The 15,605-nt window shown below is 37.4% G+C and overlaps 1 non-coding gene across 1 annotated transcript; it reads right to left on the minus strand.

Moving 5' to 3' along the window:
• Window positions 1–4,660: 4,660 nt before the first annotated feature.
• LOC123390110 lies at window positions 4,661–4,767 on the minus strand. Its single transcript, XR_006604736.1, has one exon. It is a non-coding gene; the product is annotated as a U6 spliceosomal RNA (small nuclear RNA).
• Between the last annotated feature and the right edge of the window lie 10,838 nt (window positions 4,768–15,605).

A 15,605-nucleotide genomic window follows, 5' to 3' on the forward strand; every position in this document is an offset into this window, starting at 1 on the left:
GAAGGCAGAGGCTTAATCCACTGAGCCACCCAGGCACCCCTATTATGTCATTTTCTGATATGTATTTCTTTCTAGCCCTCCTCAGTCTGTTGTGGATCCAGTCCACTAAGACAATACAATATCTTATTTGGATACCATTTAGCAGCTTACAAAATGTTTTCACACACAGTATTTAGTTTGATCCCATATATAACTACAAACTGCTTTTCTGAAGTGATTCCCCCAAGTGAAAGTTTCCTGATTTGATCAAGTGAAGGAGCTCATGTAAAGGAATATTTGACTGACAATATAAACATTGGTATTTTGAGATATTCTAGAAAAATGCTTAAATTGTTCAGTGATAATGTGAAAAGAATACTCAATTGAACATCAGGAGACCATGTCTGCTACCATTGATGATCATGATAATAATGATAATGATAATAGTAGCAATAAAGAAATTCATTATGTACCAACAATATTCCAAGCATTGTGCTAAGTGTTTCATATGCATTACCTAGTTTAATCCTCATGGCAATCCCAGAAGATTTTTTCATATAAAGACACTAAAAATTAAAGAGGTTAAGAAATGTGTTCAAAAGAATATATTGAAGTTGTCTTGGTAGAGCACTTTACCTCTCATTGCCAATTTACTTCTTTTTAAAAGTGAGGTTTCTGAACCAAATAATCTTGTTGCTTGTGTGTGGTATATGTAAGTTTTGTAATTGTGGAAATGTAGCAATTGGGTATAAGATAACTTTTGAAAAATGTTATTTCCCGAAACACTTTATTTTTATATTGATCTTATTTTAAGGTAGCATATTTCTACTCATTGATGTGATATATTATCATATCAAACTGAATGTTTGTGTCCCTCCCAAAATTCGTCTGCTGAAGCCCTAGTCCCCACTGTGGTCTTATTAGGAGGTGAGCCTTTGGGAGGTAATTAAGTTTAGATGAGGTCATAAGGTCAGAGCCCCCGTGAGGGGATTTGTGTGCTTATAGGAGGAGAAAGGGTCACAAGAGCATTTCTTTTCACCATATAAGGTTATAATGAGAAGGTGGTAGTCTGCAAGCCAGGAGGAGAGCTCTCATCAGGAGCCAAATCTATTGGTGCCTTGACTGTGGACTTCCCAGTTTCTAGAACTGTGAGGAACAAATGTCTGTTTTTTAAGTCATTCAGTCTATGGTATTTTATTCTAGCAGCCTGAGCTAAGACAGTATCTTAGCTAAGACAGTATCTTCTAGATCTTGCTGAGAACATGAATTAGATTTCTGTATGTGGTTTCAGCTCCAAACCAGTCTGACCTCTTTATTTTAATTTTTTTAGATATTATTTCTATTGAAGTGTAGTTGACATCCAATATTATATTAAGTTCGGGTGTGCAATGTAGTGACTCAACACTTATATACATTGACAAGTGATCACCTTGGTGATCTGTCACCATACAAAGTTGTTACAATATTATTAACTATGTTTCCTATGCTCTATATTATCTTATTTATTTTATAAGTTTGCACCTTTAATTCCCTCCCCCTATTTTGCTCATTCTGCCACCCCCTCCATATGAGTTAGATTTTTAGAAAATGAGGATAAGTAATGCCTACCAGATTTATGATAAAGATCAACTGGAATAATATATATAAAATGTTTACTACTACTGTGTCTGGTGCATAATAAGGATAAAAAATAAGGATTAAAAAATGTAAATATAATTGAAATGGAATATAGCTCAGTGATTAAGAGGATGAATTCTGGCATTTGATTTCTTAGGTTCATAGGCTCTGCTACCTACTAGCTGAGGGACCTTGGGAGAATTACTTAACTTTTTTTTTCTTTTTATTTTCACATCAGGGGTATCAAGATAATAACATTGTAACAAGGATTGTATTGACAAATGTATGTAAAGAATGTAAATGTATGTAAAAAATGTAAAGAATTTGAGACAGTGCCTGAAACATGAGTGCCCATACATATTAGCTATTGTCAGTATTATCATCATGTTTGCATTAGCTTTTTCCAACAGGAGATGCTACCCTGATTACTCCCCTAAAGCTTCTCTAGGATTAATTTTCTCCTGCAACAAATGGTTTTGGGGGAGGGGGGCATCTCTGATCACATTTGTAATTGAAAATCTAAAAAAAGATCAATCAGAATTTTTGCTAGGTAAGCTTCCTCTGCACTTGTGTGTCCTGATGTGAGAGTAGATGTGAATCAGAGCCAGGGCAGGCCTGAAATGCATGTCAGCAGGCAGCATGCCCAGGCAGCAAGCTTTGGAGTTTGAGCACTTCTACCCAGAGAGGGACAAATCTCTTTCTTGTGGGCTGGCAGTGAGTTACTCTGCAGTGAGAAGAGCCTTGACAATGAAAGATGAATCACACTCTGTTCTGTGGGCTTCCCCAGGGCGTAGGTCTTTTGTCTTCAGGGTGTCAGAGATGGAGGTCCAGCACTCACGGTTTCCTTGAGGAAGGCAGGGGTGTGTAGGGCTGCAGCTCCAGGGCTCCAGGGGTGGGAAAGGCTAGTGCTGCTAGGGTTGCTCTCAGTTCCTGTCTCACCTGAGTAATTTTGTTGCTGTGTGTGTATGGAGGTTGGGTTCCAGCTGGTTTCCAATAGATGAGCAAGGCTTGGCTCTCAAAAATGTTCTTCTTTTAAATCACCTCAGCTTAGTAAACTGTTAAAACTGGTAAAATGACAAAGATGTATTCCTAGATTCTCCAACTTTTCAAGGAATTATCATCAGTGGGGAGCTTCCTGATGAATAGAAATCTATTATAGAAAAATTGTATGTGTGTTTCTTCTTAAGAAGAAGTAACAACTTTAAGAGTAACATCTTTAATGTGATATTCTATAGAAGACAGTATTGAAGGTATGGTTGTTCTCGCAAATACCACTCTCCGGTGGTTTCTGGGAGGCACAGGAGGTTAGGATAATGAGGAGGTGGAGGGGGACATTTCTCATAATACAATTTGAGACTGAGAGACAGGTGTTTGTTTGTTTAAGCATAATTAAGAAGATGTTAAATAGATATTCATTTTGACAATATCAGGAATCTGATTATCTTTTAGGTATTATCTCCTGAAGGTAGACTTTAGATAAAAAAATTTTCCTATCACTTCTATTCTTCCTTGGGATCCAAAGTGCTCCCCACCCAATTCCTTACCTTGTGCTGTTGTGGGCGACTCCCTTCAACTTCACGCAGAGTGCTGTGGTAGAAAGAGCATGGACTTTGAATTCAGGCTAGAACTGGGTTTGACTACTGGGTTCAAAAATATTTCTTGACTTTTTTGAGATTTCTTTTTTTTTTCTTTTCTTTTTTTAAAAATGGAGATACCATTGCTTATCTTACTGTGAAGACTAAATCACGCACTATGGGCAGAGTGCCTCATGCATATAGATCTTCAACAAATGTTAGTTTGTTTCCCCTTTCTCACTACAGGAGTTAGTGAACAAACACGTTAACTAAGAAAGAAACTCAGGCAAAAGCAAAGGCAAAGGCAACAATGTCTGAAGATATATATCTATATCTATATCTATATATATATATCTTTTTTTATATATATCTGAAGATATATATATATATATATATATATATATATATATATCTTTTTTTTTTTCCCAAGGCCAAACTCTGCCAATTCCTGGTGTCTGTTTTGTATTATTTCTTTATTGACCTTCTCTATTTGGTAAGGTATCATTCTAATGGTTTCCTTTCGTTTGTTGTATGTGATAGCTCTTTGAGTATATTTTAAAAGTTTTTTTAAAGTCTCTGTCTCCCAACTCCAGTGATTTCTCAGGGACAATTTCTATTAATTTCTACCCCCCCCCATGTATAGCACATACTTTCCTGTTTATTGGTATGACTTATAATTTTTTGCTGAAGTTTGGACATTTTGAGTTTTATAATGTGACAACTCTAGAAACCAGACTTCTCCTTTTCTTTGAAGTTTGTTGCTGCTTTTTATTATAGTAGCTATTTGTTTAGTGAATTTTCTGGACTAGTGTTTTGTAGCTTTTATTTTTTTTCATTATGTGGATGTTGATTTTATTACACATGAATTTTATAATGATTACTATGTTGAGGGAATTAAATAACAAGATCTAAAATTCCAACTGAATTCTAGATACAATAAAAAAGAACAAATAGAAATCCTAAAGTGATAATTATAACAAGTAAAGTTAATCAGTGAATATGGCTAATAGTGGATTAGGCATAGCTAAAAAAAAAAAGACATAGTGAACTTAATGAGAGGTCAGATACTGTCTCCATACTGCAGTATGGGGAGATTTAAAAAAAGTGTGCATAGAAACAAAAAGAAAAAAACAAAAACAAAAACAAGAAGTGTAAAAGACATAAAGGCTAAGTATTTTTTTTAAAGACAAGTTCTATTTTATTTATTTATATATTTATTTATTTACTTACTTATTTCAATTTCTTTTCAGCGTAACAGTATTCATTGTTTTTGCACCACACCCAGTGCTCCATGCAATCCGTGTCCTCTCTAATACCCACCATCTAGTTCCCCCAACCTCCCACCTCCCCGCCCATTCAAAACCTTCAGATTGTTTTTCAGAATCCATTGTCTCTCATGGTTCACCTCCCCTTCCAATTTCCCCCAACTCCCTTCTCCTCTCTAACTCCCCTTGTCCTCCACACTATTTGTTATGCTCCACAAATAAGTGAAAAATATGGAACGCTTCACGAATTTGCATGTCATCCTCGCACAGGGGCCATGCTAATCTTCTCTGTATCGTTCCAATTTTAGTATATGTGCTGCTGAAGCGAGCACTGTTTTGTAGTTTGTATTTTTTATTGTGTCTGTTCCCTAAAGTCCCTGTTCTGTTTACTTGGTGATCCACTAGTGATTTGACAAAAATTTCCTCAAACTATTGAATCCAATTTTTTTTTTTAATTTAAAAATCCAGTCTTTGTATATATGGGCTCTGTGTGTATGTTGGAGGGGGCCTTCAACACTCAGCCAGGATGCTTGCAGCTTTGTCTTAGCCTTCACTTCTTGTTGCCTAGAGCCCGAAGGTCAGCCAGGGATGAGAGCTTTGTGCATTCACAGGTCTTATTGGAACAAGCTCTTGGCCTGAGCATGTGTGGGTCTTACTGATTCCCATGTACATGTGAAAGTTTTTCAATACCCTCGTTCTCCAAATCATCTCATTCCCTACCCTTTCTTTCTAGACATTTCAGTTGGTCTATTGTGTGCCCCATTGTTATCCAATGTCCACAGCAGCAGTGTTAACACATTTGCTCTTGAATGTTTTCAACAAATGTTCCCTGGGCAGCCACCTCAGCCCTGGGAGAGTTCTAAGGTGGGTGAAATGAAGACAAGCCCTTTGAGCCTGTTCTTCAGGAAACACTAGATAGCTCAAAACAACCACAGTTCTTTAGAGTAAGACCTATTCTGCTTCTTCCCGTATTAGGAATCTACACCAGGGATGTGAGCTATTGTCTTTAATGGGACCACTAAGCTGGGGATTGGGGGTGGGACTAGGGTAATTTAAATGCTACAGAACTGTTATCAAAATTCACTTGTTTTCTCTTGATTAAGCATGTCTTTTTTTCTTTTTTCAGTAGTCTTTGATTTGTTTCCATAATTCCAATAAAATTGATTTTGACAGTGTTTGCCAGGCTTTTTATTTTTTTTTCTGTTTTCTGTTTGTTTGTTTGTTTGTTTGTTTTTTGTGGAGTGATGGTCCTTTTGAGTTCCTTATTCCCTTACTTTCACTGATGTCACTCTCCACTAATATTATTAACATTTTATATTAGTATAGTATATTCGTTGTGATGAATGAGCCAATACTGATCCACTATTATTAACTAAAGTTCATTCTTTATTCAATTTTCCTTAGTTTTTACCTAACGTCATTTTTCTGTTGCAGAGTCCCATCTAATATTACATTTGCAAGTCATGTCTCTGGAGGTTCCTCTTGGCTGTGACAGTTTGTCAGGTATTCTTTGGTTTTGATGAACCTGACAGTTTTGAAAATTACTAGTCAAGTATTTGGTAGAATGTCTGTCAGTTGAGTCTGACTGATGTTTTTCTCATGAGTAGACTGAGGCTATGAGTTTTTGGAAGGAAGATCTCAGAGGTCATTTTAATCAAATCTTACCAAATGTGCATACTGTCACCATGATTTTTCACTGTTGATATTGATCTTCATTATCTGATTGAGTTAGTGTTTAAGTTTCTCCATCAGAAACTACTTTCCCCACCGCCTTTCCATACATTCTTTAGGAGGAAGTCACTATGCTCAACCCATACCTAAAGAATGGGTCATTATGTTTCAAGTTCAGGAAGGCAGAATATCTGCATTAATTATTTGGAATTCTGCATGGGAGATTTGTCCTCTCTCTCTCTCTCTCTCTCTTTTAACGTTTATTTATTCATGCAGTCATTCATATCAATACAGACTCATGGATAACTATTTTATACTTTGGGATACGAACTAATACTACTGTTCAACCCGTCTCAACCTTGGTCACTGGGAGCTCTTCCACTTGGCTCCTGTCCTAGGGAATATCTTCACCCCCCTCACCATGTTTGTTTCAGTTGGAGAATCCCTGGAGGCAGATCCCTTACCTGAAGCTGTGGCTGAGGTCTATGAACAATAATGATGATTAGTGTTTTTGCATCTGATCTTGAAAAAACTCTTTCCTCAGATTTAAATTTTACAAGTGTTGAATAGTATTTTCTTCAGTTAAAGTCTTTGGCATTTTGTTTTCATTTATTGTTTCCATATTCTTATTCTTTTCACATTGTTTCAGCTGGGTTTGTAACTTTGTATTCAGCTTCTTATTCTGGCTTCTCTACATCTCTAGCTCACAGAGGGACAACATTGTTTCCTGGACCCCAGTCCCTTTTTCCCTTTGTCTTTGCCCTCTGGCTCAGACATTTGTTTTTCTTACTTTCTACTTTCAGAGTTTTGCCTTGAGAAAGATGAAATCAGTGAGTTTCCATGTTTGTCACACAACCCTTTCAAACAAGTTTTGACTATCATAACCCTCTTGAGTAAAACAGCCCCACCTAAAAGGTACTATTCCTATTAGACCAATATGTGCTCAAGATCAAGACTTGACCTATTATCATCTTGTCTGAATTCCTTTTAGTAAGTTTTCCAGTTTTCCCTTTGTTTAATTTTTCTTTAGAATACCAGTTCCATAAATTTTCCAAATATCTTTTCCAAATATGCCACCCCCGTGGCAATAATTCTATTCCTCTGAATGTCACACAATAATTCTTGGAGTCATTTACCCCTATCTTCTGGGGTTTCCTTCTCAAATCTGATCAAATTTTCTTAACCACTTCAGGGCTCTGTCCTAGTTTTTAAGAGATGGTTTGCCAGTTGTTCTTACAAAATGCTGCTGCTTTAAGAGGAATCTTTTTAAAAAAAATTCTCACCTTAGTTCTCTCCAGGATGTCATTATATCTGCTCTCCAAGGCATTTCCTCTTTTGATCTGATTGATTTTTTTTTTAGTTACCAGTCTTCCTTTCTGAACTGGTAACAACTGAAATATATTGCCCTTTTCTATCACCTTCCTTCAGAGAAGTTAGACTCGAGTGCTATCACCTTTTTAACTTTGTAGTTCTTTCTCCCAGCTCTTAGCATCTGAGTTCTCCTTCATGTCTGCCCAGCCTATGTTTTAAGATCTCAATATTTCTTTTAAGGAAATATCTTTCTCATTACTACACAGTTTGACATCCTCTATTTTATTTTCCTTCTTCTATTACCTTGTTCTGATGGTAAGAAAGAAGGCACCTATTTAAGCTACTCTAATTTCTTCTTGGCTCCTATGGAAAATCAGAGTCTCAGAGCCATGGGTTGACAGATACAGAACTTTAAATTGCTTTCTCAATTTTGGAGCATTTAATAACCTCAGTCAATTATTTTTTGACGTCAGCCTAGGAAGAGGGCATAATCTCTTTATAAAAAGAGTCCCTAGTCCTTTTGATTTAAATATTAACACAATCAACATTCTTTTTATGACTGCAGCCATGGTTTCAACCTCTGAGCTCCAATAATGAGAGTTTCTTTGATGATCAAATGCAGAGTCGGCTTGAAACTGTTTTGTTGAAGTAATGGCGGTCTAATGGTCATGCCACATGAATTCGAGTTTGGTTCTGTCTCCTCCATTGCTCTATCACCCTATGTGCATTTCAGAATAGCATACACACACACACAGACACACACACACACAGAAGAACACAATTTGGGGAAGTTAGTGTAGTAGGCAAGCTCCTGTCTGTAGCTAGGAATTTTAAAATACAACTCCAGTAAAATTTGTAGCATATTTTGAATTCAGCCACTGTTCAAATTTCTGCCCTAGTATTTAGAGATCTTGCTAAGAAATCCATTAAAGAAAGCAGCCAATGCTCTCTCTCTCTCTCTTTTTAGATTTATTTATTTATTTGAGAGAGAGTGAGAAGGAGTGAACGCGTGTGTGCATATGTGCACAAGAGTAGCGGGGTGGGGGGTAGGGGGAAGATGGAGAGAGAGAGAAGGGAGAAAGAAGCAGACTCCCAGTGGGCTTGATCTCACACCCTGAGATCATGACCTGAGCTAAAATCAAGCGTTGGACGCTTAACTGACTGAGCCACCCAGGTCCTCTGCCAATGTTCTTTTATCACCTAATGCTTAAAAAGCTTATTTAAGAAAATAAAAAAAGAGTTGTCTTTCCTTAGAGTCTATTTTGTTTCAGGGACTAAATTTTCTGTGGTCTGTACTCATGAATGCCTAAGGTGTAATGCTACATCCATTTAATGATAAAAACCAGTCATTTGGTGTACTATACGCCATTATAAACTACCATAATTAATAAATTCACATGGCCCACACTTACCAAAGCCTAAAGTCTAAGCAGTCTGTTTTGATCCACTGAAACTTCTGTGTTAATGTTGAAGTGTTGGCCTCAACATTCTTTCTGAAGAAAAAGCTTTAGTTAGGATTTTTCAGTTCAACTAAAATATTTTCAGAACACACAAGATCCTGGCTTGGAAATAAAATATATCTTAATTTGTGACATGTGTGTTGCAATATAGGGCTGAGATTGCTGAGCAGTTGCTTTAGTCGTTAGTATTTCTTCCAAGTGCTATCAAGTCTTCACTTCTAGTCTGGATAATATGTAAATAGTGGGGCTCTCCCAATAATCCATTCCCTCTGGGAATCAAATCCTGACCTTGAACTATGTTTGCTGGACGTGGGTCTCTGGTACCACAACTACTTAACTGTTACCAGTAGCTACGTTGTATCTGAGATCTTCAGATTTTTTTTTTTTTTTAGATTTTATTTTTATTTGAGAGAGAGAGGGAGTGAGCTTGAGGTGAGGTTTGGAGGGACAGAGGGTGAGGGAAAGGCAGACTCCTGTTGAGCAGGGATCTTTAACATGGGGCTCAATCCCACCCAAGCCGAAGGCAGATGCTTAACCCACTGAGCCACCCAGGCACTCCTGATCTTCCAATTCTTTTAGCTTGTGTTTTTTGAGATATCTTACTTTTCTGTGGAAATTTTTAAGATCAGGAATTTCTCAGGAGATTTTAAGATCAGAATAGACAATTAGGGAGGGTGTTGAGAGGGTGGCTAATTGTTGAATGCTTTGGGTCCCTCACATACACTTAACTTAAAAATACATTTTTGGGGCTCCTGTGTGGCTCAGTCAGTTAAGCATCTGACTTGATTTTGGCTCAGGTCATGATCTCAGGGTTGTGAGATCGAGCCCCATTTTGGGCTCCACACTGGATGTGGAGCCTGCTTATAAGTCTCTCTCTCCCTTTGCTCCTCCCCCATTAAAAAAATACCTCCCTCCCTCTCTCCCTCTCTCTCTCTCACACACACACACATATACATACACATGCACACATTCCAATTAAAATTTCATTTGAATGGGAAGATGATGCTATGATGAGACATTTGAATGTCATTATTCTCTAAGGATATAATAATTCCTCCCTTCCCCATCTCATTAGATTTCTTGTAGGGAACAAATAAAGTACATTTATAAAAAAGACTAAAGGAGCTTTAAAAGACTGTATGAATGAAAATCAATATTAGGGATTTTGGTTTTCTTGTTCACTGGTGGGTCATTCAGTCATTTATTGTGGCAATAATTCACAAATACTTACTGGGCATCAACTATGTACCAGGTATTTGTGGGGCTGAAACAGGAAAACAGATGAAGACCCAATGTAGTCTTCTGTAGACCCAGTTAGTTGCAGCTGCTATAACAGAGGACCACAAACCAAGTGACTTAAACAAAAGATATTTTTTTTGTCTCACTATCCTGGAGACAGGAAGTCTGAAGTTAAGGATTTGGCAGGATTGATTCCTCCTAACAATTTTTAGTGCTTCTCTCCTAGCTTTGGGGAGTTTGCTGGCAGTCTTTGGCATTCCTTGGTTTGCAGATGCCTCAACCCAATCTTTACCTTCATGTTCATGTGGTGTTCTTTCTATGTCTAAGTCTGTGTCCAAATTTGCCTCTTTTATAAAAATAGCAGTCATATTTGATCAGGGGCCTACCCTATGCTAGTGTGATCTCATCTTAACTAATTGCATCTTCAGTCACCCTGTTCCAAATAAGGTCATGTTCTGTGGTGGCAGTTAGTAATCCAACATATGAAATTTGGGGAGACACAAGGCGATCCATTAAAACAACATACCATCTGCCTAAATCTGAAGATTATAGATAAAACTAACAAGCTGCTAAATATAATATGCTTTGTTCTCTTATTGTGACAAATGTATCTTTATAAACACCTGTAAAGATAGGTTTCCGTTTAGAATTCTTGGACTTCTTTGAGATTGTCATCAGGTTATCGTGGCCTAAAAAGGGCTGTCTCCTTTCCCAGGAACCTCTGTGTGCCCCATTTGTTTCTCCCTGCCTTGTTTGTCTTTGCTGTGGATGCCTTTTGCATGGCCGTGGACACTCCAGCTGGCACATTCCAGCTGCATTTATATACCCTGCTGGCAGCCTCCCTTTGGCCACCACTAGGGCCTATGCTTTGCTCACACTAGTGATGCAGTATCATTTTAGGGCAATGGGCCCTTAGAAGAAGCCTGCGAAGGCTGTTGGGGCAGGGAGTTCTGGTACTGGGATTGTGGTCTAGTATGAGGTTTCTGGGTGTGGCTAAGACAGCTGGAGGAATCAACTTTCTCTAAGGTGAGGGCACTGGGACAAGGACTTGTCCTGCCTGGGTCTAAGGCTGTACTGTCAGTGAACAAAGCTTCTTTACAGTCTTGGGATTTAGTTTTTAGTGAAAGGGGACAAACCACAAATAATAAATAAAAGAAATAAATTGTATAGAATGTCCAAAGATGGTTAAGTGCATAAGAAGAAAAGTAGAGGGACTATTATCTTGGGATAGGGCAGTTTACAGTATTACAAAGAGTGGTCAGTATAGGCTGGACAGAGCGGGAAACATTTGATCAAGACTTGAAAGAGGCAAGAGCGTTAGGCAAGTGGATTTATGGGACAAGAGCACCTTTTGGAAAGAAGGAGCTATCGGATAGAGAATCCAGAGTGGAAGCAAGCCTGGAGTGCTCAGGAAGCAGAAAGGAAGCCAATGTTACTTGAGTGCTGTGAGCATAGGTGGATGTAACGGGAGTTAAAATCAGAGGGGTAGCTGATGGGAGGTTGGAAAACATAGGGCCTTTTAGGTTATTTTAAAGGTTTGGGCTTTTACTCTGAGATTAGCGGCTCTTGGAGACTTTTGAGGAGATGAATGACATGATCCTTCTATTCTCTGTGTTGAGAATAGACTAGAAAGAGGACAGGGTAAACATAGAAACAAGAACACTATTTAGAAGAAGGCGATTGTAGTCATCCGGGATAAAGATGACAGTGGTAGCTTGAACCAGAACAGTGACAGATGGAGAGTGGTAACTGGTTGGCTTTGGGATATATGTTTTAAGATAGAGCCAGCAGGAGTTTCTGATGGACTGAATTTTATGCAGAGAAAGAGAGGGAGAGGGTATCAAAGATTACTTCAGGTTTTTTGCTCTTTAAAACAGGTTTGAGGGGGAAAGATCAAGAGTCTAGTTTTGGACATGCTGAGTTTGAGATACTAGATATTAACTACTCAAGGAGAATATTGAGTAGGCAGTTGGATACTTCCAGAATTGGGGAGGGGATCTGGGCTAGAGTTTTAAAACTGGGGATCATCAGCAAACAGATGTTAGTTAAAGCCATGAGAATAAATGAGATCATTAGAGAGTGAAGGTTGATGGAGAAGAGGACCTAGGAGAGAGCTCCAGGTCATACCAACATTGGAGGTTGTGGAGAAGATGCTCCTGCAGAGAAAACTGACAAGCAGTGACCAATGTTATAGAAAAGAAGCACAAGAGAGTGTGGGTGGCCTGGAAGCCAAGCAAAGAAGAAATACTGAGGAAGATAGAATTATTGATTGTGTCAAATACTGCTGACCCATAAGGTCAGATTAGAGCTGAAAATTAACCTTTGGATTTAGCTGTGTGAAAGTCAGTAGAGACTTTGATAGAAGTAGTTCTGGTGAAGTGTTCAGGGCAAATACCTCCTTGGAATGGGTCTGAGGGAAAGTGCAAGCAGAGAAACCAGAGACGAAGTAAACTGTTTTTGAAGAGTTTTGCTACAAAGAGGAATAGGCAATGGATAAGTATTTAAAAGAGGAAGGAGGGTGCTGATATAGATATATTTTTTATATAATGGTTGTAACATTATGCGGCCATGCACATCATGATTTTATGCTGAAGGGAATTCTCCCCAGTAGCAAATAAAGAAAGATGTTTTTGAGAAGAGAATTCCAGTAACATTTGTGAACAGGTTGGACGGGTTGGGATCACATGTAAAAGCTGAGAGGTTGGTTTTGTGCAGGAGCATAGGTAGCTTTCCTGTGGTGATAGGTAGGAAGGAGGGACATAGGATCTGCTTGGTGGTAGATGCCATAGTGGACTCTGTAGAGGTCTTTTGACTGATTCTAATTTCTAAGTGAAGTAGGAAACATCAGCTGAAAGAAAGGATTGGGGTAGAAGGTTCTAGGCTTTCAGCAGAGAGAAGAGCTCATAGTCATTGTCTGGCAGAAAGAGAGAGTGAAGGGACTTGAAAACAGTGATTGCCCAGCAGCATTGATGACTTACTTGACTAGTATGATCATGCATTTTAAATGGGATCACATTAACTCATATCAGACATTCAAATGTTTTCTGTAAGTTTTTTTTTTTAAATCCAGTTAGCTAATATACGGTATTATATTAGTTTCAGGGGTACAGTATAGTAATTCAGCAATTCCATACATCATCCAGTGCTCATCACAAGTGCACTCCTTAATCCCCATCACCTATTTAAGCCACTCCGCCCTCCATCACCCTCCTCCTTGGTAACCATCAGTTTGTTTTCTATAATTAATAGTCTGTTTCTGTATTTGTTCCTGTCTCTTTTTCACCTTTGCTTGTTTGTTTTGTTTCCTAAATTCCATCTATGAGTGAAATGAGATGGTATTTGTCTTTCTTTGATTGACCTACTTCACTTAGTATTATACTCTCTAGCCCCATCCATGCCATAGCTTTCTCTAGCTTTGGAAAGATTTCATTCTTTAGGTTTTTAATTCATTTTGAATTTATTTTTGTGTATGGTTTAAGAAAGTGATCATTTCATTCTTCCATATATACTGTCCAGTTTTCCCAACACCATTTGTTGAAGAGAGTGCCCTTTTCCCATTGGATATTCTTTCCTGCTTGTCAAAGATTTGTTGACCATAAAGTTGTGGGTTTATTTCTGAGTTTTCTATTCTGTTCTATTGATTTTGTGTCAATGCCATATTGTTTTAATTACTACGGCTTTGTAATATCACTTGAAGTCTGAAATTGTGATGCCTTTAGCTTTGCTTTTCTTTTTCAGGATTGCTTTGGCTATTTGGAATCTTTTGTGGCTCCATACAAATTTTAGGACTGTTTATTCTAGCTCTGTGAAAAATGCTAGTGGTATTTTGATAGGGATTGGATTGAACATGTAGATTGCTTTTGGTAGTACAGATATTTTAACAATATTTGTTCTTCTAATCCATGAGCATGGAATGTTTTTCCATTTCTTTGTGTCATCTTTAATGTCTTTCATCAGGTTTTTATACTTCTTAGAGTACAGATTTTTCACCTCTTTGGTTAAAATTACTCCTATGTATCTTATTATTTTTGGTGCAATTGCAAAGGAGATTGTTTTCTTAATTTCTCTTTCTGCTGCTTCATTATTGCTGTACAGTTTTGGAACAGATTTCTGTATGTTGATTTTGTAACCTGTTACTTCATTGAATTCATTGATCAGTTCTAGCAGTTCTTTGGTGGAGTCTTTTAGGTTTTCTACATAAAGAATCTTGTCACCTGCGAATAGTGAAAGTTTTACTTCTTCTGATTTAGATGCCTTTTATTTCTTTTTCTTGTCTGATTACTGTGGCGAGGACTTCCAGTACTATGTTGAGGTAAAGTGTTGAGGGTGGACGTCCTTGTCTTGTTCCTGACCTTAGGGGAAAGTTCTCAGCTTTTCCCCATTATGGACGATGGAGCTATGAGGTTTTCAGAGATGGCCTTTTATGTTCCCTCTAAACTTTGTTGAGGGTTTTATTTTGAATGGATGTTATACTTTGTCAAAAGCTTTATCTGCATCTGTTGAAATGATCATATGATTCTTATACTTTCTCTTATTGATGTGATGTATCATGCTTATTGATTTGCAAATATTGAACCACCCTTGCAACCCAGGAATAAATCTCACTTGATCATGGTGAATGACTTTTTTAAATGTATTGTTGGATTTGTTTGCTAGTATTTTGTTGAGGATTTTTACAACTATGTTTATGAAAGATACTGTCTTGTAGTTCTCCTTTTTAGTGCTGTCTTTATCTGGTTTTGGAATCAGAGTAATCCTGGCCTCAGAGAATGAATTTGGGTTTTCCTTCTTTTTCAATTTTTTGGAATAGTTTGAGAAGAATAGGTATTAACACCTCTTTAAACGTTCGGTAGAATTCATCTGTGAAGCCATCTGGTCCAGGACTTTTGTTTATTGGGAGTTATTTTGATTACTGATGTAATTACTTTGCTGGTTATCTGTCTGTTCAAATTTTTTATTTCTTCTTGTTTCAGTTTTGGTAGTTTATGTATTTCTAGAAATTTATCCATTTCTTCTAGGTTGTCCAATTTGTTGGTATATTGTTTTTCATACAATTATCTTATAATGATTTGCATTTCTGTGGTGTTTGTTGTTATTTCTTCTTTATCATTTGTGATTTATCTGAGTCCTTTCTCTTTTTTTATTCATAAGTTTCACTAGAGGTTTATCAGTTTTCTCAATTTTTTTTCAAAGAAGCACCTCCTGGTTTCATTGATAGCTCTTTTGTTTTAGTTTTTATATCACCTTTGCTCTGGTCTATTACTTTCTTCTGCTGGTTTTAGATATTTGTTATTCTTTTTGTAGCTCCTTTAGCTATAAGGTTAGGTTGTTTAGTTGAGATTTTTCTTGCATCTTGAGGTAATGCTCTATTGCTATAAACTTCTCTCTTAGAACCGCTTTTGCTGTATCCCAAAGGTTTCAGACCACTATGTTTTCACTTACATTTATTTCTATGTATTTTGAAAAAGGTTTTTTTTTTTTTTTTTTTT

This window comes from Mustela putorius, unplaced genomic scaffold, assembly GCF_011764305.1.
Source record: "Mustela putorius furo isolate JIRA1106 unplaced genomic scaffold, ASM1176430v1.1 tig00537227_pilon_pilon_pilon, whole genome shotgun sequence".
Taxonomy (NCBI): domain Eukaryota; kingdom Metazoa; phylum Chordata; class Mammalia; order Carnivora; family Mustelidae; genus Mustela; species Mustela putorius.